Source organism: Chiloscyllium plagiosum, unplaced genomic scaffold, assembly GCF_037043375.1.
Source record: "Chiloscyllium plagiosum isolate Xiang-an unplaced genomic scaffold, Cpla_swu_hap1 HiC_scaffold_42, whole genome shotgun sequence".
NCBI lineage: Eukaryota > Metazoa > Chordata > Chondrichthyes > Orectolobiformes > Hemiscylliidae > Chiloscyllium > Chiloscyllium plagiosum.
In genome coordinates, this window is record NW_028270180.1 from 47,626,380 (window position 1) to 47,650,601 (window position 24,222).

The 24,222-nt window shown below is 45.6% G+C and overlaps 15 non-coding genes across 15 annotated transcripts; all 15 read left to right on the forward strand.

Annotated features, from left to right (window-relative positions):
* The first annotated feature begins 691 nt into the window (after window positions 1–691).
* trnav-cac (transfer RNA valine (anticodon CAC)) lies at window positions 692–764 on the forward strand. The gene has a single exon. It is a non-coding gene; the product is annotated as a tRNA-Val (tRNA).
* Window positions 765–2,446: 1,682 nt separating this feature from the next.
* Window positions 2,447–2,528, forward strand: trnal-cag (transfer RNA leucine (anticodon CAG)). Its single transcript has one exon. It is a non-coding gene; the product is annotated as a tRNA-Leu (tRNA).
* Window positions 2,529–3,747: 1,219 nt separating this feature from the next.
* Window positions 3,748–3,820, forward strand: trnav-cac (transfer RNA valine (anticodon CAC)). The gene has a single exon. It is a non-coding gene; the product is annotated as a tRNA-Val (tRNA).
* Window positions 3,821–5,501: 1,681 nt separating this feature from the next.
* trnal-cag (transfer RNA leucine (anticodon CAG)) lies at window positions 5,502–5,583 on the forward strand. The gene has a single exon. It is a non-coding gene; the product is annotated as a tRNA-Leu (tRNA).
* A 1,219-nt stretch (window positions 5,584–6,802) lies between these two features.
* On the forward strand, window positions 6,803–6,875 carry trnav-cac (transfer RNA valine (anticodon CAC)). The gene has a single exon. It is a non-coding gene; the product is annotated as a tRNA-Val (tRNA).
* A 1,682-nt stretch (window positions 6,876–8,557) lies between these two features.
* Window positions 8,558–8,639, forward strand: trnal-cag (transfer RNA leucine (anticodon CAG)). Its single transcript has one exon. It is a non-coding gene; the product is annotated as a tRNA-Leu (tRNA).
* A 1,219-nt stretch (window positions 8,640–9,858) lies between these two features.
* Window positions 9,859–9,931, forward strand: trnav-cac (transfer RNA valine (anticodon CAC)). Its single transcript has one exon. It is a non-coding gene; the product is annotated as a tRNA-Val (tRNA).
* Window positions 9,932–11,613: 1,682 nt separating this feature from the next.
* Window positions 11,614–11,695, forward strand: trnal-cag (transfer RNA leucine (anticodon CAG)). Its single transcript has one exon. It is a non-coding gene; the product is annotated as a tRNA-Leu (tRNA).
* Window positions 11,696–12,915: 1,220 nt separating this feature from the next.
* Window positions 12,916–12,988, forward strand: trnav-cac (transfer RNA valine (anticodon CAC)). Its single transcript has one exon. It is a non-coding gene; the product is annotated as a tRNA-Val (tRNA).
* Window positions 12,989–14,670: 1,682 nt separating this feature from the next.
* Window positions 14,671–14,752, forward strand: trnal-cag (transfer RNA leucine (anticodon CAG)). The gene has a single exon. It is a non-coding gene; the product is annotated as a tRNA-Leu (tRNA).
* Window positions 14,753–15,971: 1,219 nt separating this feature from the next.
* trnav-cac (transfer RNA valine (anticodon CAC)) lies at window positions 15,972–16,044 on the forward strand. The gene has a single exon. It is a non-coding gene; the product is annotated as a tRNA-Val (tRNA).
* Window positions 16,045–19,027: 2,983 nt separating this feature from the next.
* trnav-cac (transfer RNA valine (anticodon CAC)) lies at window positions 19,028–19,100 on the forward strand. The gene has a single exon. It is a non-coding gene; the product is annotated as a tRNA-Val (tRNA).
* A 1,682-nt stretch (window positions 19,101–20,782) lies between these two features.
* Window positions 20,783–20,864, forward strand: trnal-cag (transfer RNA leucine (anticodon CAG)). Its single transcript has one exon. It is a non-coding gene; the product is annotated as a tRNA-Leu (tRNA).
* A 1,219-nt stretch (window positions 20,865–22,083) lies between these two features.
* Window positions 22,084–22,156, forward strand: trnav-cac (transfer RNA valine (anticodon CAC)). Its single transcript has one exon. It is a non-coding gene; the product is annotated as a tRNA-Val (tRNA).
* A 1,682-nt stretch (window positions 22,157–23,838) lies between these two features.
* trnal-cag (transfer RNA leucine (anticodon CAG)) lies at window positions 23,839–23,920 on the forward strand. The gene has a single exon. It is a non-coding gene; the product is annotated as a tRNA-Leu (tRNA).
* The last annotated feature ends 302 nt before the right edge of the window (window positions 23,921–24,222 follow it).

The window sequence follows — 24,222 nt, forward strand, 5'->3', positions numbered from 1 at the left end:
CACAATACTACCTCTCCCGTGAGCAATCGAACAGACTAAATGTTTGTGCCACAGACTGCGATGGCAAACTCCGCTAAAAAGTAATCCTTTAAAGCCGGTAACATGACGTAATTGGGGTACATCGTGGAAAAAGATACTTCGGTGGACCTCATCCGTGCTCACCACATCGCCAAAATTAAACAAGTCCCGTTCCCCAGCATTTGGCCCCAATCCCTCTAAACGCATCATATCCAGAAACTCACCCGATTACCTTTGCAATTTTCTGAGTGTAATAGCCTCCTCCACTTCCTCTGGTAGATCATACCAAACACGCACAACCTTCTTTGTGGGAAATGTGCCTCAGGTCCTTTGTCACTTTCAGCCCAATCACCTTAAAGCTATGCTCTCGAGTTTTCAACTCACACCAACTTGGGTAAAACTCAGTTAACCACCCTTCCATAAGGTCATGTTGCAGCTGTTACGCTGCAGGGAAAGTCGTCCAAGCCTATTCCACCTCGCCCTACGGTACAAACATCGACGACAGCTTTGTCTATATTTTGTCATCAATTTAACGTGTCTTTTTTTTTACGTTTTCAAGATGTCAATTACGCTGGACAACAACGAGCTATTGGAAACAAAAAGGTGAAACGTAGAACGGATTCAACTTTCAGTGTTGGACGCCATTGAGTCGCAGCACTGCCGACTCCGGCTTGTTTCTGTAGTGTAGTGGTCATCACGTTCGCCTCACACGCGAAAGGTCCCCAGTTCGAAACTGGGCAGAAACTGCTTTGTTCTTCAACTGCAGCCTTTTACATGGACAAGAGCTGAGCTTTCTTGCATGCTTTCCCATCTGCAAACCTGCCTTCGAATTTCCTTGAACAAATCTGCTCTGGTAGTGAAATGTAATGCAATTCCATGTCATTACAGTGCAAAGCGTTGTTAAGTTTTTCTCCAACCTGGTTCTGATCATATGCCATTCTGTTGGAGAGTGTAGTTACCGCCTTCTGATCCTTCCACGAAAAGCAGTACCGCATTTGCCTTCCTTGCGCAGGCGGCTCGGTTCAAAGACAGGAAAGAAGCAGATGCTCTGGTGTCACAGCGCACCACGAATTCCTGAACTTGTCTGTTTGTCAAATGTACCCCAAGGTCGTCTCAGAAAGACCTCATTTGGAAGCTGTCAATCGTGATTCAACGTGCGAGAATTGGCACCAGATATCCTGAATCATGTTTTGGAGCAATTCGCACGTTAGTGGCTCATTCAATCAGCAACAGCAATGAAAGAAATTGCACTCTCAGAGGAACCTTTCGACTTGCGCATTCATAGCGTCGCTAGTATTAAGGTCCGCCCCGAGATCTAAGTCATGTTGGAACTGAAACGGAGGAATCGACAGAGAGGCTACAGAATGACATCGCATCCATTTGGTTTTCTTTAAATTACTGACGAGCAGGAAAATGTAAACGGGGAGGGCGAGTGGAGAAGTGAGGCAGTTGCAGCTCTGGTGAAATTCCTTCTTTGTGATTCACTCAGCAACCAGAGACGTGAAGGTGACTCAGGCGTGAAAGCTCTTCACATCGAGAACAAAAAGCACTCAAGGGCAGTTAGCACCTCTTCCGGAGTGGGGGGTGCGGTGAGGTAATTACCTTGTGACTTCTGTTACGATGTTCAGAAACTGCCGTTTTGATTGAGGTGAACAGAAACTGCATTTCTAAAAAGCACCATGGAATTTAACAAAATTTATCGAGTCGCTTGTCGTCGATTCCCACATAGGTTTCCAACGCAGTTGGTATCCATGTGGCTCATGTCCAGGTGTGAACATCTCTGCAGCACATTGCACGGTTAAGGTAAAAGGCAAGGAAAGTCGCTTCTAGAACTGGCTCCGAGGTCAGAGCATCCTCACAATGTGATCTGTCGTTCTCGGATTGTAATGTTACCTCCGGTTTTCGGGTGGAGAACATTCTTTGGGACTCTTATTCTGAAAAAAAAAACAGACACAGTGACTGAAACTATGCTGCACGGTATGATGTGGATTACGGCCTGCTCAGGTTTGTGCATTTTCCCTGTAGTCCGGTGTGTTTGGTGTTCCGTGTAAACGTGAAAGTCGTCCTGTTTCGAGCAATGGGTGAAATCATTTAGCAAAGCGAGATTCGAAATTGCAGTAATGTCAAGCAGCTCATGGTTATTTGACCAAATCATAAGCGAACCCATATTCTTAAGCACTCACAGATACATTTGTAGCTGAAAAGAGTCTGAGAAGATAGACTCAGTTTACCATTGATTTTTGTCTGGATTGATGGGCTATCAATATCTGCTGCGAAATTGACATTGTAGCTGTGCCAGTCCGAGAGGACATCCCAGCAGCTGTGCGAGTCCGAGAGGAATCATGGAACCCTTATCATGTGACTTTGCATCTGTTGTTATGCAGGAGCACAATTGGAAATACAAGAAAATAAGAAGGCGCGGCCGGCTGGTAGTGTGGCCGAGCGGTCTAAGGCGCTGGATCCAGGTTCCAGTCTCGAAAGGGGCGTGGGTTCGAATCCCACCACTGCCATTTCTGCTGATCAACTCCAACGCTGCAGCTTGTTAAAATGCTGTTTCGGTGCCCACTGTATATTGATGTTGAAAACAAAAGTAAAAGGGGTTTGCTTCCCAGGGAACTAACTGTGGTGTGGGATACTGCCAAATATTTCAAAATGTCTCTACTGTCATGATCGTGTTCGCCTCCCGCTCGGAAAATCGCAAACAGTTCTGCCATCCCAGGCAAGTTGAGCTTTTTGAAAGAGTCCTTTGGAAATGCCCTGTTGTTAGTTGTGAGATTACTTTATGACTCATGCCCTCGGACTGTATCACATTTAGCATTCATGCATCTCTGTGTCTGAAAATGCATGAGATATGCCAGTTTGTTTGTGTTCCGTGTTAAATGCTTTCTGTTTTGCGATTCGGTCAATACATTTCGATTTAACAGGGTTTCTGAGGTAACTTCCAGCAGCAAAAATTCTCAGCAGAGGATCTGGGAAAATTTCGCAGAGTATGGTCAGTCGGAGCTAAAGTAAGGAAGTCGTTCGTTTCTGCAGTGTTTCACAATACTACCTCTCCCGTGAGCAATCGAACAGACTAAATGTTTGTGCCACAGACTGCGATGGCAAACTCCGCTAAAAAGTAATCCTTTAAAGCCGGTAACATGACGTAATTGGGGTACATCGTGGAAAAAGATACTTCGGTGGACCTCATCCGTGCTCACCACATCGCCAAAATTAAACAAGTCCCGTTCCCCAGCATTTGGCCCCAATCCCTCTAAACGCATCATATCCAGAAACTCACCCGATTACCTTTGCAATTTTCTGAGTGTAATAGCCTCCTCCACTTCCTCTGGTAGATCATACCAAACACGCACAACCTTCTTTGTGGGAAATGTGCCTCAGGTCCTTTGTCACTTTCAGCCCAATCACCTTAAAGCTATGCTCTCGAGTTTTCAACTCACACCAACTTGGGTAAAACTCAGTTAACCACCCTTCCATAAGGTCATGTTGCAGCTGTTACGCTGCAGGGAAAGTCGTCCCAGCCTATTCCACCTCGCCCTACGGTACAAACATCGACGACAGCTTTGTCTATATTTTGTCATCAATTTAACGTGTCTTTTTTTTTACGTTTTCAAGATGTCAATTACGCTGGACAACAACGAGCTATTGGAAACAAAAAGGTGAAACGTAGAACGGATTCAACTTTCAGTGTTGGACGCCATTGAGTCGCAGCACTGCCGACTCCGGCTTGTTTCTGTAGTGTAGTGGTCATCACGTTCGCCTCACACGCGAAAGGTCCCCAGTTCGAAACTGGGCAGAAACTGCTTTGTTCTTCAACTGCAGCCTTTTACATGGACAAGAGCTGAGCTTTCTTGCATGCTTTCCCATCTGCAAACCTGCCTTCGAATTTCCTTGAACAAATCTGCTCTGGTCGTGAAATGTAATGCAATTCCATTTCATTACAGTGCAAAGCGTTGTTAAGTTTTTCTCCAACCTGGTTCTGATCATATGCCATTCTGTTGGAGAGTGTAGTTACCGCCTTCTGATCCTTCCACGAAAAGCAGTACCGCATTTGCCTTCCTTGCGCAGGCGGCTCGGTTCAAAGACAGGAAAGAAGCAGATGCTCTGGTGTCACAGCGCACCACGAATTCCTGAACTTGTCTGTTTGTCAAATGTACCCCAAGGTCGTCTCAGAAAGACCTCATTTGGAAGCTGTCAATCGTGATTCAACGTGCGAGAATTGGCACCAGATATCCTGAATCATGTTTTGGAGCAATTCGCACGTTAGTGGCTCATTCAATCAGCAACAGCAATGAAAGAAATTGCACTCTCAGAGGAACCTTTCGACTTGCGCATTCATAGCGTCGCTAGTATTAAGGTCCGCCCCGAGATCTAAGTCATGTTGGAACTGAAACGGAGGAATCGACAGAGAGGCTACAGAATGACATCGCATCCATTTGGTTTTCTTTAAATTACTGACGAGCAGGAAAATGTAAACGGGGAGGGCGAGTGGAGAAGTGAGGCAGTTGCAGCTCTGGTGAAATTCCTTCTTTGTGATTCACTCAGCAACCAGAGACGTGAAGGTGACTCAGGCGTGAAAGCTCTTCACATCGAGAACAAAAAGCACTCAAGGGCAGTTAGCACCTCTTCCGGAGTGGGGGGTGCGGTGAGGTAATTACCTTGTGACTTCTGTTACGATGTTCAGAAACTGCCGTTTTGATTGAGGTGAACAGAAACTGCATTTCTAAAAAGCACCATGGAATTTAACAAAATTTATCGAGTCGCTTGTCGTCGATTCCCACATAGGTTTCCAACGCAGTTGGTATCCATGTGGCTCATGTCCAGGTGTGAACATCTCTGCAGCACATTGCACGGTTAAGGTAAAAGGCAAGGAAAGTCGCTTCTAGAACTGGCTCCGAGGTCAGAGCATCCTCACAATGTGATCTGTCGTTCTCGGATTGTAATGTTACCTCCGGTTTTCGGGTGGAGAACATTCTTTGGGACTCTTATTCTGAAAAAAAAACAGACACAGTGACTGAAACTATGCTGCACGGTATGATGTGGATTACGGCCTGCTCAGGTTTGTGCATTTTCCCTGTAGTCCGGTGTGTTTGGTGTTCCGTGTAAACGTGAAAGTCGTCCTGTTTCGAGCAATGGGTGAAATCATTTAGCAAAGCGAGATTCGAAATTGCAGTAATGTCAAGCAGCTCATGGTTATTTGACCAAATCATAAGCGAACCCATATTCTTAAGCACTCACAGATACATTTGTAGCTGAAAAGAGTCTGAGAAGATAGACTCAGTTTACCATTGATTTTTGTCTGGATTGATGGGCTATCAATATCTGCTGCGAAATTGACATTGTAGCTGTGCCAGTCCGAGAGGACATCCCAGCAGCTGTGCGAGTCCGAGAGGAATCATGGAACCCTTATCATGTGACTTTGCATCTGTTGTTATGCAGGAGCACAATTGGAAATACAAGAAAATAAGAAGGCGCGGCCGGCTGGTAGTGTGGCCGAGCGGTCTAAGGCGCTGGATCCAGGTTCCAGTCTCGAAAGGGGCGTGGGTTCGAATCCCACCACTGCCATTTCTGCTGATCAACTCCAACGCTGCAGCTTGTTAAAATGCTGTTTCGGTGCCCACTGTATATTGATGTTGAAAACAAAAGTAAAAGGGGTTTGCTTCCCAGGGAACTAACTGTGGTGTGGGATACTGCCAAATATTTCAAAATGTCTCTACTGTCATGATCGTGTTCGCCTCCCGCTCGGAAAATCGCAAACAGTTCTGCCATCCCAGGCAAGTTGAGCTTTTTGAAAGAGTCGTTTGGAAATGCCCTGTTGTTAGTTGTGAGATTACTTTATGACTCATGCCCTCGGACTGTATCACATTTAGCATTCATGCATCTCTGTGTCTGAAAATGCATGAGATATGCCAGTTTGTTTGTGTTCCGTGTTAAATGCTTTCTGTTTTGCGATTCGCTCAATACATTTCGATTTAACAGGGTTTCTGAGGTAACTTCCAGCAGCAAAAATTCTCAGCAGAGGATCTGGGAAAATTTCGCAGAGTATGGTCAGTCGGAGCTAAAGTAAGGAAGTCGTTCGTTTCTGCAGTGTTTCACAATACTACCTCTCCCGTGAGCAATCGAACAGACTAAATGTTTGTGCCACAGACTGCGATGGCAAACTCCGCTAAAAAGTAATCCTTTAAAGCCGGTAACATGACGTAATTGGGGTACATCGTGGAAAAAGATACTTCGGTGGACCTCATCCGTGCTCACCACATCGCCAAAATTAAACAAGTCCCGTTCCCCAGCATTTGGCCCCAATCCCTCTAAACGCATCATATCCAGAAACTCACCCGATTACCTTTGCAATTTTCTGAGTGTAATAGCCTCCTCCACTTCCTCTGGTAGATCATTCCAAACACGCACAACCTTCTTTGTGGGAAATGTGCCTCAGGTCCTTTGTCACTTTCAGCCCAATCACCTTAAAGCTATGCTCTCGAGTTTTCAACTCACACCAACTTGGGTAAAACTCAGTTAACCACCCTTCCATAAGGTCATGTTGCAGCTGTTACGCTGCAGGGAAAGTCGTCCAAGCCTATTCCACCTCGCCCTACGGTACAAACATCGACGACAGCTTTGTCTATATTTTGTCATCAATTTAACGTGTCTTTTTTTTTACGTTTTCAAGATGTCAATTACGCTGGACAACAACGAGCTATTGGAAACAAAAAGGTGAAACGTAGAACGGATTCAACTTTCAGTGTTGGACGCCATTGAGTCGCAGCACTGCCGACTCCGGCTTGTTTCTGTAGTGTAGTGGTCATCACGTTCGCCTCACACGCGAAAGGTCCCCAGTTCGAAACTGGGCAGAAACTGCTTTGTTCTTCAACTGCAGCCTTTTACATGGACAAGAGCTGAGCTTTCTTGCATGCTTTCCCATCTGCAAACCTGCCTTCGAATTTCCTTGAACAAATCTGCTCTGGTCGTGAAATGTAATGCAATTCCATTTCATTACAGTGCAAAGCGTTGTTAAATTTTTCTCCAACCTGGTTCTGATCATATGCCATTCTGTTGGAGAGTGTAGTTACCGCCTTCTGATCCTTCCACGAAAAGTAGTACCGCATTTGCCTTCCTTGCGCAGGCGGCTCGGTTCAAAGACAGGAAAGAAGCAGATGCTCTGGTGTCACAGCGCACCACGAATTCCTGAACTTGTCTGTTTGTCAAATGTACCCCAAGGTCGTCTCAGAAAGACCTCATTTGGAAGCTGTCAATCGTGATTCAACGTGCGAGAATTGGCACCAGATATCCTGAATCATGTTTTGGAGCAATTCGCACGTTAGTGGCTCATTCAATCAGCAACAGCAATGAAAGAAATTGCACTCTCAGAGGAACCTTTCGACTTGCGCATTCATAGCGTCGCTAGTATTAAGGTCCGCCCCGAGATCTAAGTCATGTTGGAACTGAAACGGAGGAATCGACAGAGAGGCTACAGAATGACATCGCATCCATTTGGTTTTCTTTAAATTACTGACGAGCAGGAAAATGTAAACGGGGAGGGCGAGTGGAGAAGTGAGGCAGTTGCAGCTCTGGTGAAATTCCTTCTTTGTGATTCACTCAGCAACCAGAGACGTGAAGGTGACTCAGGCGTGAAAGCTCTTCACATCGAGAACAAAAAGCACTCAAGGGCAGTTAGCACCTCTTCCGGAGTGGGGGGTGCGGTGAGGTAATTACCTTGTGACTTCTGTTACGATGTTCAGAAACTGCCGTTTTGATTGAGGTGAACAGAAACTGCATTTCTAAAAAGCACCATGGAATTTAACAAAATTTATCGAGTCGCTTGTCGTCGATTCCCACATAGGTTTCCAACGCAGTTGGTATCCATGTGGCTCATGTCCAGGTGTGAACATCTCTGCAGCACATTGCACGGTTAAGGTAAAAGGCAAGGAAAGTCGCTTCTAGAACTGGCTCCGAGGTCAGAGCATCCTCACAATGTGATCTGTCGTTCTCGGATTGTAATGTTACCTCCGGTTTTCGGGTGGAGAACATTCTTTGGGACTCTTATTCTGAAAAAAAACACAGACACAGTGACTGAAACTATGCTGCACGGTATGATGTGGATTACGGCCTGCTCAGGTTTGTGCATTTTCCCTGTAGTCCGGTGTGTTTGGTGTTCCGTGTAAACGTGAAAGTCGTCCTGTTTCGAGCAATGGGTGAAATCATTTAGCAAAGCGAGATTCGAAATTGCAGTAATGTCAAGCAGCTCATGGTTATTTGACCAAATCATAAGCGAACCCATATTCTTAAGCACTCACAGATACATTTGTAGCTGAAAAGAGTCTGAGAAGATAGACTCAGTTTACCATTGATTTTTGTCTGGATTGATGGGCTATCAATATCTGCTGCGAAATTGACATTGTAGCTGTGCCAGTCCGAGAGGACATCCCAGCAGCTGTGCGAGTCCGAGAGGAATCATGGAACCCTTATCATGTGACTTTGCATCTGTTGTTATGCAGGAGCACAATTGGAAATACAAGAAAATAAGAAGGCGCGGCCGGCTGGTAGTGTGGCCGAGCGGTCTAAGGCGCTGGATCCAGGTTCCAGTCTCGAAAGGGGCGTGGGTTCGAATCCCACCACTGCCATTTCTGCTGATCAACTCCAACGCTGCAGCTTGTTAAAATGCTGTTTCGGTGCCCACTGTATATTGATGTTGAAAACAAAAGTAAAAGGGGTTTGCTTCCCAGGGAACTAACTGTGGTGTGGGATACTGCCAAATATTTCAAAATGTCTCTACTGTCATGATCGTGTTCGCCTCCCGCTCGGAAAATCGCAAACAGTTCTGCCATCCCAGGCAAGTTGAGCTTTTTGAAAGAGTCGTTTGGAAATGCCCTGTTGTTAGTTGTGAGATTACTTTATGACTCATGCCCTCGGACTGTATCACATTTAGCATTCATGCATCTCTGTGTCTGAAAATGCATGAGATATGCCAGTTTGTTTGTGTTCCGTGTTAAATGCTTTCTGTTTTGCGATTCGCTCAATACATTTCGATTTAACAGGGTTTCTGAGGTAACTTCCAGCAGCAAAAATTCTCAGCAGAGGATCTGGGAAAATTTCGCAGAGTATGGTCAGTCGGAGCTAAAGTAAGGAAGTCGTTCGTTTCTGCAGTGTTTCACAATACTACCTCTCCCGTGAGCAATCGAACAGACTAAATGTTTGTGCCACAGACTGCGATGGCAAACTCCGCTAAAAAGTAATCCTTTAAAGCCGGTAACATGACGTAATTGGGGTACATCGTGGAAAAAGATACTTCGGTGGACCTCATCCGTGCTCACCACATCGCCAAAATTAAACAAGTCCCGTTCCCCAGCATTTGGCCCCAATCCCTCTAAACGCATCATATCCAGAAACTCACCCGATTACCTTTGCAATTTTCTGAGTGTAATAGCCTCCTCCACTTCCTCTGGTAGATCATTCCAAACACGCACAACCTTCTTTGTGGGAAATGTGCCTCAGGTCCTTTGTCACTTTCAGCCCAATCACCTTAAAGCTATGCTCTCGAGTTTTCAACTCACACCAACTTGGGTAAAACTCAGTTAACCACCCTTCCATAAGGTCATGTTGCAGCTGTTACGCTGCAGGGAAAGTCGTCCAAGCCTATTCCACCTCGCCCTACGGTACAAACATCGACGACAGCTTTGTCTATATTTTGTCATCAATTTAACGTGTCTTTTTTTTTACGTTTTCAAGATGTCAATTACGCTGGACAACAACGAGCTATTGGAAACAAAAAGGTGAAACGTAGAACGGATTCAACTTTCAGTGTTGGACGCCATTGAGTCGCAGCACTGCCGACTCCGGCTTGTTTCTGTAGTGTAGTGGTCATCACGTTCGCCTCACACGCGAAAGGTCCCCAGTTCGAAACTGGGCAGAAACTGCTTTGTTCTTCAACTGCAGCCTTTTACATGGACAAGAGCTGAGCTTTCTTGCATGCTTTCCCATCTGCAAACCTGCCTTCGAATTTCCTTGAACAAATCTGCTCTGGTCGTGAAATGTAATGCAATTCCATTTCATTACAGTGCAAAGCGTTGTTAAATTTTTCTCCAACCTGGTTCTGATCATATGCCATTCTGTTGGAGAGTGTAGTTACCGCCTTCTGATCCTTCCACGAAAAGTAGTACCGCATTTGCCTTCCTTGCGCAGGCGGCTCGGTTCAAAGACAGGAAAGAAGCAGATGCTCTGGTGTCACAGCGCACCACGAATTCCTGAACTTGTCTGTTTGTCAAATGTACCCCAAGGTCGTCTCAGAAAGACCTCATTTGGAAGCTGTCAATCGTGATTCAACGTGCGAGAATTGGCACCAGATATCCTGAATCATGTTTTGGAGCAATTCGCACGTTAGTGGCTCATTCAATCAGCAACAGCAATGAAAGAAATTGCACTCTCAGAGGAACCTTTCGACTTGCGCATTCATAGCGTCGCTAGTATTAAGGTCCGCCCCGAGATCTAAGTCATGTTGGAACTGAAACGGAGGAATCGACAGAGAGGCTACAGAATGACATCGCATCCATTTGGTTTTCTTTAAATTACTGACGAGCAGGAAAATGTAAACGGGGAGGGCGAGTGGAGAAGTGAGGCAGTTGCAGCTCTGGTGAAATTCCTTCTTTGTGATTCACTCAGCAACCAGAGACGTGAAGGTGACTCAGGCGTGAAAGCTCTTCACATCGAGAACAAAAAGCACTCAAGGGCAGTTAGCACCTCTTCCGGAGTGGGGGGTGCGGTGAGGTAATTACCTTGTGACTTCTGTTACGATGTTCAGAAACTGCCGTTTTGATTGAGGTGAACAGAAACTGCATTTCTAAAAAGCACCATGGAATTTAACAAAATTTATCGAGTCGCTTGTCGTCGATTCCCACATAGGTTTCCAACGCAGTTGGTATCCATGTGGCTCATGTCCAGGTGTGAACATCTCTGCAGCACATTGCACGGTTAAGGTAAAAGGCAAGGAAAGTCGCTTCTAGAACTGGCTCCGAGGTCAGAGCATCCTCACAATGTGATCTGTCGTTCTCGGATTGTAATGTTACCTCCGGTTTTCGGGTGGAGAACATTCTTTGGGACTCTTATTCTGAAAAAAAACACAGACACAGTGACTGAAACTATGCTGCACGGTATGATGTGGATTACGGCCTGCTCAGGTTTGTGCATTTTCCCTGTAGTCCGGTGTGTTTGGTGTTCCGTGTAAACGTGAAAGTCGTCCTGTTTCGAGCAATGGGTGAAATCATTTAGCAAAGCGAGATTCGAAATTGCAGTAATGTCAAGCAGCTCATGGTTATTTGACCAAATCATAAGCGAACCCATATTCTTAAGCACTCACAGATACATTTGTAGCTGAAAAGAGTCTGAGAAGATAGACTCAGTTTACCATTGATTTTTGTCTGGATTGATGGGCTATCAATATCTGCTGCGAAATTGACATTGTAGCTGTGCCAGTCCGAGAGGACATCCCAGCAGCTGTGCGAGTCCGAGAGGAATCATGGAACCCTTATCATGTGACTTTGCATCTGTTGTTATGCAGGAGCACAATTGGAAATACAAGAAAATAAGAAGGCGCGGCCGGCTGGTAGTGTGGCCGAGCGGTCTAAGGCGCTGGATCCAGGTTCCAGTCTCGAAAGGGGCGTGGGTTCGAATCCCACCACTGCCATTTCTGCTGATCAACTCCAACGCTGCAGCTTGTTAAAATGCTGTTTCGGTGCCCACTGTATATTGATGTTGAAAACAAAAGTAAAAGGGGTTTGCTTCCCAGGGAACTAACTGTGGTGTGGGATACTGCCAAATATTTCAAAATGTCTCTACTGTCATGATCGTGTTCGCCTCCCGCACGGAAAATCGCAAACAGTTCTGCCATCCCAGGCAAGTTGAGCTTTTTGAAAGAGTCGTTTGGAAATGCCCTGTTGTTAGTTGTGAGATTACTTTATGACTCATGCCCTCGGACTGTATCACATTTAGCATTCATGCATCTCTGTGTCTGAAAATGCATGAGATATGCCAGTTTGTTTGTGTTCCGTGTTAAATGCTTTCTGTTTTGCGATTCGCTCAATACATTTCGATTTAACAGGGTTTCTGAGGTAACTTCCAGCAGCAAAAATTCTCAGCAGAGGATCTGGGAAAATTTCGCAGAGTATGGTCAGTCGGAGCTAAAGTAAGGAAGTCGTTCGTTTCTGCAGTGTTTCACAATACTACCTCTCCCGTGAGCAATCGAACAGACTAAATGTTTGTGCCACAGACTGCGATGGCAAACTCCGCTAAAAAGTAATCCTTTAAAGCCGGTAACATGACGTAATTGGGGTACATCGTGGAAAAAGATACTTCGGTGGACCTCATCCGTGCTCACCACATCGCCAAAATTAAACAAGTCCCGTTCCCCAGCATTTGGCCCCAATCCCTCTAAACGCATCATATCCAGAAACTCACCCGATTACCTTTGCAATTTTCTGAGTGTAATAGCCTCCTCCACTTCCTCTGGTAGATCATTCCAAACACGCACAACCTTCTTTGTGGGAAATGTGCCTCAGGTCCTTTGTCACTTTCAGCCCAATCACCTTAAAGCTATGCTCTCGAGTTTTCAACTCACACCAACTTGGGTAAAACTCAGTTAACCACCCTTCCATAAGGTCATGTTGCAGCTGTTACGCTGCAGGGAAAGTCGTCCAAGCCTATTCCACCTCGCCCTACGGTACAAACATCGACGACAGCTTTGTCTATATTTTGTCATCAATTTAACGTGTCTTTTTTTTTTACGTTTTCAAGATGTCAATTACGCTGGACAACAACGAGCTATTGGAAACAAAAAGGTGAAACGTAGAACGGATTCAACTTTCAGTGTTGGACGCCATTGAGTCGCAGCACTGCCGACTCCGGCTTGTTTCTGTAGTGTAGTGGTCATCACGTTCGCCTCACACGCGAAAGGTCCCCAGTTCGAAACTGGGCAGAAACTGCTTTGTTCTTCAACTGCAGCCTTTTACATGGACAAGAGCTGAGCTTTCTTGCATGCTTTCCCATCTGCAAACCTGCCTTCGAATTTCCTTGAACAAATCTGCTCTGGTCGTGAAATGTAATGCAATTCCATTTCATTACAGTGCAAAGCGTTGTTAAGTTTTTCTCCAACCTGGTTCTGATCATATGCCATTCTGTTGGAGAGTGTAGTTACCGCCTTCTGATCCTTCCACGAAAAGCAGTACCGCATTTGCCTTCCTTGCGCAGGCGGCTCGGTTCAAAGACAGGAAAGAAGCAGATGCTCTGGTGTCACAGCGCACCACGAATTCCTGAACTTGTCTGTTTGTCAAATGTACCCCAAGGTCGTCTCAGAAAGACCTCATTTGGAAGCTGTCAATCGTGATTCAACGTGCGAGAATTGGCACCAGATATCCTGAATCATGTTTTGGAGCAATTCGCACGTTAGTGGCTCATTCAATCAGCAACAGCAATGAAAGAAATTGCACTCTCAGAGGAACCTTTCGACTTGCGCATTCATAGCGTCGCTAGTATTAAGGTCCGCCCCGAGATCTAAGTCATGTTGGAACTGAAACGGAGGAATCGACAGAGAGGCTACAGAATGACATCGCATCCATTTGGTTTTCTTTAAATTACTGACGAGCAGGAAAATGTAAACGGGGAGGGCGAGTGGAGAAGTGAGGCAGTTGCAGCTCTGGTGAAATTCCTTCTTTGTGATTCACTCAGCAACCAGAGACGTGAAGGTGACTCAGGCGTGAAAGCTCTTCACATCGAGAACAAAAAGCACTCAAGGGCAGTTAGCACCTCTTCCGGAGTGGGGGGTGCGGTGAGGTAATTACCTTGTGACTTCTGTTACGATGTTCAGAAACTGCCGTTTTGATTGAGGTGAACAGAAACTGCATTTCTAAAAAGCACCATGGAATTTAACAAAATTTATCGAGTCGCTTGTCGTCGATTCCCACATAGGTTTCCAACGCAGTTGGTATCCATGTGGCTCATGTCCAGGTGTGAACATCTCTGCAGCACATTGCACGGTTAAGGTAAAAGGCAAGGAAAGTCGCTTCTAGAACTGGCTCCGAGGTCAGAGCATCCTCACAATGTGATCTGTCGTTCTCGGATTGTAATGTTACCTCCGGTTTTCGGGTGGAGAACATTCTTTGGGACTCTTATTCTGAAAAAAAACACAGACACAGTGACTGAAACTATGCTGCACGGTATGATGTGGATTACGGCCTGCTCAGGTTTGTGCATTTTCCCTGTAGTCCGGTGTGTTTGGTGTTCCGTGTAAACGTGAAAGTCGTCCTGTTTCGAGCAATGGGTGAAATCATTTAGCAAAGCGAGATTCGAAATTGCAGTAATGTCAAGCAGCTCATGGTTATTTGACCAAATCATAAGCGAACCCATATTCTTAAGCACTCACAGATACATTTGTAGCTGAAAAGAGTCTGAGAAGATAGACTCAGTTTACCATTGATTTTTGTCTGGATTGATGGGCTATCAATATCTGCTGCGAAATTGACATTGTAGCTGTGCCAGTCCGAGAGGACATCCCAGCAGCTGTGCGAGTCCGAGAGGAATCATGGAACCCTTATCATGTGACTTTGCATCTGTTGTTATGCAGGAGCACAATTGGAAATACAAGAAAATAAGAAGGCGCGGCCGGCTGGTAGTGTGGCCGAGCGGTCTAAGGCGCTGGATCCAGGTTCCAGTCTCGAAAGGGGCGTGGGTTCGAATCCCACCACTGCCATTTCTGCTGATCAACTCCAACGCTGCAGCTTGTTAAAATGCTGTTTCGGTGCCCACTGTATATTGATGTTGAAAACAAAAGTAAAAGGGGTTTGCTTCCCAGGGAACTAACTGTGGTGTGGGATACTGCCAAATATTTCAAAATGTCTCTACTGTCATGATCGTGTTCGCCTCCCGCTCGGAAAATCGCAAACAGTTCTGCCATCCCAGGCAAGTTGAGCTTTTTGAAAGAGTCGTTTGGAAATGCCCTGTTGTTAGTTGTGAGATTACTTTATGACTCATGCCCTCGGACTGTATCACATTTAGCATTCATGCATCTCTGTGTCTGAAAATGCATGAGATATGCCAGTTTGTTTGTGTTCCGTGTTAAATGCTTTCTGTTTTGCGATTCGCTCAATACATTTCGATTTAACAGGGTTTCTGAGGTAACTTCCAGCAGCAAAAATTCTCAGCAGAGGATCTGGGAAAATTTCGCAGAGTATGGTCAGTCGGAGCTAAAGTAAGGAAGTCGTTCGTTTCTGCAGTGTTTCACAATACTACCTCTCCCGTGAGCAATCGAACAGACTAAATGTTTGTGCCACAGACTGCGATGGCAAACTCCGCTAAAAAGTAATCCTTTAAAGCCGGTAACATGACGTAATTGGGGTACATCGTGGAAAAAGATACTTCGGTGGACCTCATCCGTGCTCACCACATCGCCAAAATTAAACAAGTCCCGTTCCCCAGCATTTGGCCCCAATCCCTCTAAACGCATCATATCCAGAAACTCACCCGATTACCTTTGCAATTTTCTGAGTGTAATAGCCTCCTCCACTTCCTCTGGTAGATCATTCCAAACACGCACAACCTTCTTTGTGGGAAATGTGCCTCAGGTCCTTTGTCACTTTCAGCCCAATCACCTTAAAGCTATGCTCTCGAGTTTTCAACTCACACCAACTTGGGTAAAACTCAGTTAACCACCCTTCCATAAGGTCATGTTGCAGCTGTTACGCTGCAGGGAAAGTCGTCCCAGCCTATTCCACCTCGCCCTACGGTACAAACATCGACGACAGCTTTGTCTATATTTTGTCATCAATTTAACGTGTCTTTTTTTTTACGTTTTCAAGATGTCAATTACGCTGGACAACAACGAGCTATTGGAAACAAAAAGGTGAAACGTAGAACGGATTCAACTTTCAGTGTTGGACGCCATTGAGTCGCAGCACTGCCAACTCCGGCTTGTTTCTGTAGTGTAGTGGTCATCACGTTCGCCTCACACGCGAAAGGTCCCCAGTTCGAAACTGGGCAGAAACTGCTTTGTTCTTCAACTGCAGCCTTTTACGTGGACAAGAGCTGAGCTTTCTTGCATGCTTTCCCATCTGCAAACCTGCCTTCGAATTTCCTTGAACAAATCTGCTCTGGTCGTGAAATGTAATGCAATTCCATTTCATTACAGTGCAAAGCGTTGTTAAGTTTTTCTCCAACCTGGTTCTGATCATATGCCATTCTGTTGGAGAGTGTAGTTACCGCCTTCTGATCCTTCCACGAAAAGCAGTACCGCATTTGCCTTCCTTGCGCAGGCGGCTCGGTTCAAAGACAGGAAAGAAGCAGATGCTCTGGTGTCACAGCGCACCACGAATTCCTGAACTTGTCTGTTTGTCAAATGTACCCCAAGGTCGTCTCAGAAAGACCTCATTTGGAAGCTGTCAATCGTGATTCAACGTGCGAGAATTGGCACCAGATATCCTGAATCATGTTTTGGAGCAATTCGCACGTTAGTGGCTCATTCAATCAGCAACAGCAATGAAAGAAATTGCACTCTCAGAGGAACCTTTCGACTTGCGCATTCATAGCGTCGCTAGTATTAAGGTCCGCCCCGAGATATAAGTCATGTTGGAACTGAAACGGAGGAATCGACAGAGAGGCTACAGAATGACATCGCATCCATTTGGTTTTCTTTAAATTACTGACGAGCAGGAAAATGTAAACGGGGAGGGCGAGTGGAGAAGTGAGGCAGTTGCAGCTCTGGTGAAATTCCTTCTTTGTGATTCACTCAGCAACCAGAGACGTGAAGGTGACTCAGGCGTGAAAGCTCTTCACATCGAGAACAAAAAGCACTCAAGGGCAGTTAGCACCTCTTCCGGAGTGGGGGGTGCGGTGAGGTAATTACCTTGTGACTTCTGTTACGATGTTCAGAAACTGCCGTTTTGATTGAGGTGAACAGAAACTGCATTTCTAAAAAGCACCATGGAATTTAACAAAATTTATCGAGTCGCTTGTCGTCGATTCCCACATAGGTTTCCAACGCAGTTGGTATCCATGTGGCTCATGTCCAGGTGTGAACATCTCTGCAGCACATTGCACGGTTAAGGTAAAAGGCAAGGAAAGTCGCTTCTAGAACTGGCTCCGAGGTCAGAGCATCCTCACAATGTGATCTGTCGTTCTCGGATTGTAATGTTACCTCCGGTTTTCGGGTGGAGAACATTCTTTGGGACTCTTATTCTGAAAAAAAAAACAGACACAGTGACTGAAACTATGCTGCACGGTATGATGTGGATTACGGCCTGCTCAGGTTTGTGCATTTTCCCTGTAGTCCGGTGTGTTTGGTGTTCCGTGTAAACGTGAAAGTCGTCCTGTTTCGAGCAATGGGTAAAATCATTTAGCAAAGCGAGATTCGAAATTGCAGTAATGTCAAGCAGCTCATGGTTATTTGACCAAATCATAAGCGAACCCATATTCTTAAGCACTCACAGATACATTTGTAGCTGAAAAGAGTCTGAGAAGATAGACTCAGTTTACCATTGATTTTTGTCTGGATTGATGGGCTATCAATATCTGCTGCGAAATTGACATTGTAGCTGTGCCAGTCCGAGAGGACATCCCAGCAGCTGTGCGAGTCCGAGAGGAATCATGGAACCCTTATCATGTGACTTTGCATCTGTTGTTATGCAGGAGCACAATTGGAAATACAAGAAAATAAGAAGGCGCGGCCGGCTGGTAGTGTGGCCGAGCGGTCTAAGGCGCTGGATCCAGGTTCCAGTCTCGAAAAGGGCGTGGGTTCGAATCCCACCACTGCCATTTCTGCTGATCAACTCCAACGCTGCAGCTTGTTAAAATGCTGTTTCGGTGCCCACTGTATATTGATGTTGTAAACAAAAGTAAAAGGGGTTTGCTTCCCAGGGAACTAACTGTGGTGTGGGATACTGCCAAATATTTCAAAATGTCTCTACTGTCATGATCGTGTTCGCCTCCCGCTCGGAAAATCGCAAACAGTTCTGCCATCCCAGGCAAGTTGAGCTTTTTGAAAGAGTCGTTTGGAAATGCCCTGTTGTTAGTTGTGAGATTACTTTATGACTCATGCCCTCGGACTGTATCACATTTAGCATTCATGCATCTCTGTGTCTGAAAATGCATGAGATATGCCAGTTTGTTTGTGTTCCGTGTTAAATGCTTTCTGTTTTGCGATTCGCTCAATACATTTCGATTTAACAGGGTTTCTGAGGTAACTTCCAGCAGCAAAAATTCTCAGCAGAGGATCTGGGAAAATTTCGCAGAGTATGGTCAGTCGGAGCTAAAGTAAGGAAGTCGTTCGTTTCTGCAGTGTTTCACAATACTACCTCTCCCGTGAGCAATCGAACAGACTAAATGTTTGTGCCACAGACTGCGATGGCAAACTCCGCTAAAAAGTAATCCTTTAAAGCCGGTAACATGACGTAATTGGGGTACATCGTGGAAAAAGATACTTCGGTGGACCTCATCCGTGCTCACCACATCGCCAAAATTAAACAAGTCCCGTTCCCCAGCATTTGGCCCCAATCCCTCTAAACGCATCATATCCAGAAACTCACCCGATTACCTTTGCAATTTTCTGAGTGTAATAGCCTCCTCCACTTCCTCTGGTAGATCATTCCAAACACGCACAACCTTCTTTGTGGGAAATGTGCCTCAGGTCCTTTGTCACTTTCAGCCCAATCACCTTAAAGCTATGCTCTCGAGTTTTCAACTCACACCAACTTGGGTAAAACTCAGTTAACCACCCTTCCATAAGGTCATGTTGCAGCTGTTACGCTGCAGGGAAAGTCGTCCAAGCCTATTCCACCTCGCCCTACGGTACAAACATCGACGACAGCTTTGTCTATATTTTGTCATCAATTTAACGTGTCTTTTTTTTTACGTTTTCAAGATGTCAATTACGCTGGACAACAACGAGCTATTGGAAACAAAAAGGTGAAACGGAGAACGGATTCAACTTTCAGTGTTGGACGCCATTGAGTCGCAGCACTGCCGACTCCGGCTTGTTTCTGTAGTGTAGTGGTCATCACGTTCGCCTCACACGCGAAAGGTCCCCAGTTCGAAACTGGGCAGAAACTGCTTTGTTCTTCAACTGCAGCCTTTTACATGGACAAGAGCTGAGCTTTCTTGCATGCTTTCCCATCTGCAAACCTGCCTTCGAATTTCCTTGAACAAATCTGCTCTGGTAGTGAAATGTAATGCAATTCCATTTCATTACAGTGCAAAGCGTTGTTAAGTTTTTCTCCAACCTGGTTCTGATCATATGCCATTCTGTTGGAGAGTGTAGTTACCGCCTTCTGATCCTTCCACGAAAAGCAGTACCGCATTTGCCTTCCTTGCGCAGGCGGCTCGGTTCAAAGACAGGAAAGAAGCAGATGCTCTGGTGTCACAGCGCACCACGAATTCCTGAACTTGTCTGTTTGTCAAATGTACCCCAAGGTCGTCTCAGAAAGACCTCATTTGGAAGCTGTCAATCGTGATTCAACGTGCGAGAATTGGCACCAGATATCCTGAATCATGTTTTGGAGCAATTCGCACGTTAGTGGCTCATTCAATCAGCAAGAGCAATGAAAGAAATTGCACTCTCAGAGGAACCTTTCGACTTGCGCATTCATAGCGTCGCTAGTATTAAGGTCCGCCCCGAGATCTAAGTCATGTTGGAACTGAAACGGAGGAATCGACAGAGAGGCTACAGAATGACATCGCATCCATTTGGTTTTCTTTAAATTACTGACGAGCAGGAAAATGTAAACGGGGAGGGCGAGTGGAGAAGTGAGGCAGTTGCAGCTCTGGTGAAATTCCTTCTTTGTGATTCACTCAGCAACCAGAGACGTGAAGGTGACTCAGGCGTGAAAGCTCTTCACATCGAGAACAAAAAGCACTCAAGGGCAGTTAGCACCTCTTCCGGAGTGGGGGGTGCGGTGAGGTAATTACCTTGTGACTTCTGTTACGATGTTCAGAAACTGCCGTTTTGATTGAGGTGAACAGAAACTGCATTTCTAAAAAGCACCATGGAATTTAACAAAATTTATCGAGTCGCTTGTCGTCGATTCCCACATAGGTTTCCAACGCAGTTGGTATCCATGTGGCTCATGTCCAGGTGTGAACATCTCTGCAGCACATTGCACGGTTAAGGTAAAAGGCAAGGAAAGTCGCTTCTAGAACTGGCTCCGAGGTCAGAGCATCCTCACAATGTGATCTGTCGTTCTCGGATTGTAATGTTACCTCCGGTTTTCGGGTGGAGAACATTCTTTGGGACTCTTATTCTGAAAAAAAAAACAGACACAGTGACTGAAACTATGCTGCACGGTATGATGTGGATTACGGCCTGCTCAGGTTTGTGCATTTTCCCTGTAGTCCGGTGTGTTTGGTGTTCCGTGTAAACGTGAAAGTCGTCCTGTTTCGAGCAATGGGTGAAATCATTTAGCAAAGCGAGATTCGAAATTGCAGTAATGTCAAGCAGCTCATGGTTATTTGACCAAATCATAAGCGAACCCATATTCTTAAGCACTCACAGATACATTTGTAGCTGAAAAGAGTCTGAGAAGATAGACTCAGTTTACCATTGATTTTTGTCTGGATTGATGGGCTATCAATATCTGCTGCGAAATTGACATTGTAGCTGTGCCAGTCCGAGAGGACATCCCAGCAGCTGTGCGAGTCCGAGAGGAATCATGGAACCCTTATCATGTGACTTTGCATCTGTTGTTATGCAGGAGCACAATTGGAAATACAAGAAAATAAGAAGGCGCGGCCGGCTGGTAGTGTGGCCGAGCGGTCTAAGGCGCTGGATCCAGGTTCCAGTCTCGAAAGGGGCGTGGGTTCGAATCCCACCACTGCCATTTCTGCTGATCAACTCCAACGCTGCAGCTTGTTAAAATGCTGTTTCGGTGCCCACTGTATATTGATGTTGAAAACAAAAGTAAAAGGGGTTTGCTTCCCAGGGAACTAACTGTGGTGTGGGATACTGCCCAATATTTCAAAATGTCTCTACTGTCATGATCGTGTTCGCCTCCCGCTCGGAAAATCGCAAACAGTTCTGCCATCCCAGGCAAGTTGAGCTTTTTGAAAGAGTCGTTTGGAAATGCCCTGTTGTTAGTTGTGAGATTACTTTATGACTCATGCCCTCGGACTGTATCACATTTAGCATTCATGCATCTCTGTGTCTGAAAATGCATGAGATATGCCAGTTTGTTTGTGTTCCGTGTTAAATGCTTTCTGTTTTGCGATTCGCTCAATACATTTCGATTTAACAGGGTTTCTGAGGTAACTTCCAGCAGCAAAAATTCTCAGCAGAGGATCTGGGAAAATTTCGCAGAGTATGGTCAGTCGGAGCTAAAGTAAGGAAGTCGTTCGTTTCTGCAGTGTTTCACAATACTACCTCTCCCGTGAGCAATCGAACAGACTAAATGTTTGTGCCACAGACTGCGATGGCAAACTCCGCTAAAAAGTAATCCTTTAAAGCCGGTAACATGACGTAATTGGGGTACATCGTGGAAAAAGATACTTCGGTGGACCTCATCCGTGCTCACCACATCGCCAAAATTAAACAAGTCCCGTTCCCCAGCATTTGGCCCCAATCCCTCTAAACGCATCATATCCAGAAACTCACCCGATTACCTTTGCAATTTTCTGAGTGTAATAGCCTCCTCCACTTCCTCTGGTAGATCATTCCAAACACGCACAACCTTCTTTGTGGGAAATGTGCCTCAGGTCTTTTGTCACTTTCAGCCCAATCACCTTAAAGCTATGCTCTCGAGTTTTCAACTCACACCAACTTGGGTAAAACTCAGTTAACCACCCTTCCATAAGGTCATGTTGCAGCTGTTACGCTGCAGGGAAAGTCGTCCAAGCCTATTCCACCTCGCCCTACGGTACAAACATCGACGACAGCTTTGTCTATATTTTGTCATCAATTTAACGTGTCTTTTTTTTTACGTTTTCAAGATGTCAATTACGCTGGACAACAACGAGCTATTGGAAACAAAAAGGTGAAACGTAGAACGGATTCAACTTTCAGTGTTGGACGCCATTGAGTCGCAGCACTGCCGACTCCGGCTTGTTTCTGTAGTGTAGTGGTCATCACGTTCGCCTCACACGCGAAAGGTCCCCAGTTCGAAACTGGGCAGAAACTGCTTTGTTCTTCAACTGCAGCCTTTTACATGGACAAGAGCTGAGCTTTCTTGCATGCTTTCCCATCTGCAAACCTGCCTTCGAATTTCCTTGAACAAATCTGCTCTGGTCGTGAAATGTAATGCAATTCCATTTCATTACAGTGCAAAGCGTTGTTAAGTTTTTCTCCAACCTGGTTCTGATCATATGCCATTCTGTTGGAGAGTGTAGTTACCGCCTTCTGATCCTTCCACGAAAAGCAGTACCGCATTTGCCTTCCTTGCGCAGGCGGCTCGGTTCAAAGACAGGAAAGAAGCAGATGCTCTGGTGTCACAGCGCACCACGAATTCCTGAACTTGTCTGTTTGTCAAATGTACCCCAAGGTCGTCTCAGAAAGACCTCATTTGGAAGCTGTCAATCGTGATTCAACGTGCGAGAATTGGCACCAGATATCCTGAATCATGTTTTGGAGCAATTCGCACGTTAGTGGCTCATTCAATCAGCAACAGCAATGAAAGAAATTGCACTCTCAGAGGAACCTTTCGACTTGCGCATTCATAGCGTCGCTAGTATTAAGGTCCGCCCCGAGATCTAAGTCATGTTGGAACTGAAACGGAGGAATCGACAGAGAGGCTACAGAATGACATCGCATCCATTTGGTTTTCTTTAAATTACTGACGAGCAGGAAAATGTAAACGGGGAGGGCGAGTGGAGAAGTGAGGCAGTTGCAGCTCTGGTGAAATTCCTTCTTTGTGATTCACTCAGCAACCAGAGACGTGAAGGTGACTCAGGCGTGAAAGCTCTTCACATCGAGAACAAAAAGCACTCAAGGGCAGTTAGCACCTCTTCCGGAGTGGGGGGTGCGGTGAGGTAATTACCTTGTGACTTCTGTTACGATGTTCAGAAACTGCCGTTTTGATTGAGGTGAACAGAAACTGCATTTCTAAAAAGCACCATGGAATTTAACAAAATTTATCGAGTCGCTTGTCGTCGATTCCCACATAGGTTTCCAACGCAGTTGGTATCCATGTGGCTCATGTCCAGGTGTGAACATCTCTGCAGCACATTGCACGGTTAAGGTAAAAGGCAAGGAAAGTCGCTTCTAGAACTGGCTCCGAGGTCAGAGCATCCTCACAATGTGATCTGTCGTTCTCGGATTGTAATGTTACCTCCGGTTTTCGGGTGGAGAACATTCTTTGGGACTCTTATTCTGAAAAAAAAAACAGACACAGTGACTGAAACTATGCTGCACGGTATGATGTGGATTACGGCCTGCTCAGGTTTGTGCATTTTCCCTGTAGTCCGGTGTGTTTGGTGTTCCGTGTAAACGTGAAAGTCGTCCTGTTTCGAGCAATGGGTGAAATCATTTAGCAAAGCGAGATTCGAAATTGCAGTAATGTCAAGCAGCTCATGGTTATTTGACCAAATCATAAGCGAACCCATATTCTTAAGCACTCACAGATACATTTGTAGCTGAAAAGAGTCTGAGAAGATAGACTCAGTTTACCATTGATTTTTGTCTGGATTGATGGGCTATCAATATCTGCTGCGAAATTGACATTGTAGCTGTGCCAGTCCGAGAGGACATCCCAGCAGCTGTGCGAGTCCGAGAGGAATCATGGAACCCTTATCATGTGACTTTGCATCTGTTGTTATGCAGGAGCACAATTGGAAATACAAGAAAATAAGAAGGCGCGGCCGGCTGGTAGTGTGGCCGAGCGGTCTAAGGCGCTGGATCCAGGTTCCAGTCTCGAAAGGGGCGTGGGTTCGAATCCCACCACTGCCATTTCTGCTGATCAACTCCAACGCTGCAGCTTGTTAAAATGCTGTTTCGGTGCCCACTGTATATTGATGTTGAAAACAAAAGTAAAAGGGGTTTGCTTCCCAGGGAACTAACTGTGGTGTGGGATACTGCCCAATATTTCAAAATGTCTCTACTGTCATGATCGTGTTCGCCTCCCGCTCGGAAAATCGCAAACAGTTCTGCCATCCCAGGCAAGTTGAGCTTTTTGAAAGAGTCGTTTGGAAATGCCCTGTTGTTAGTTGTGAGATTACTTTATGACTCATGCCCTCGGACTGTATCACATT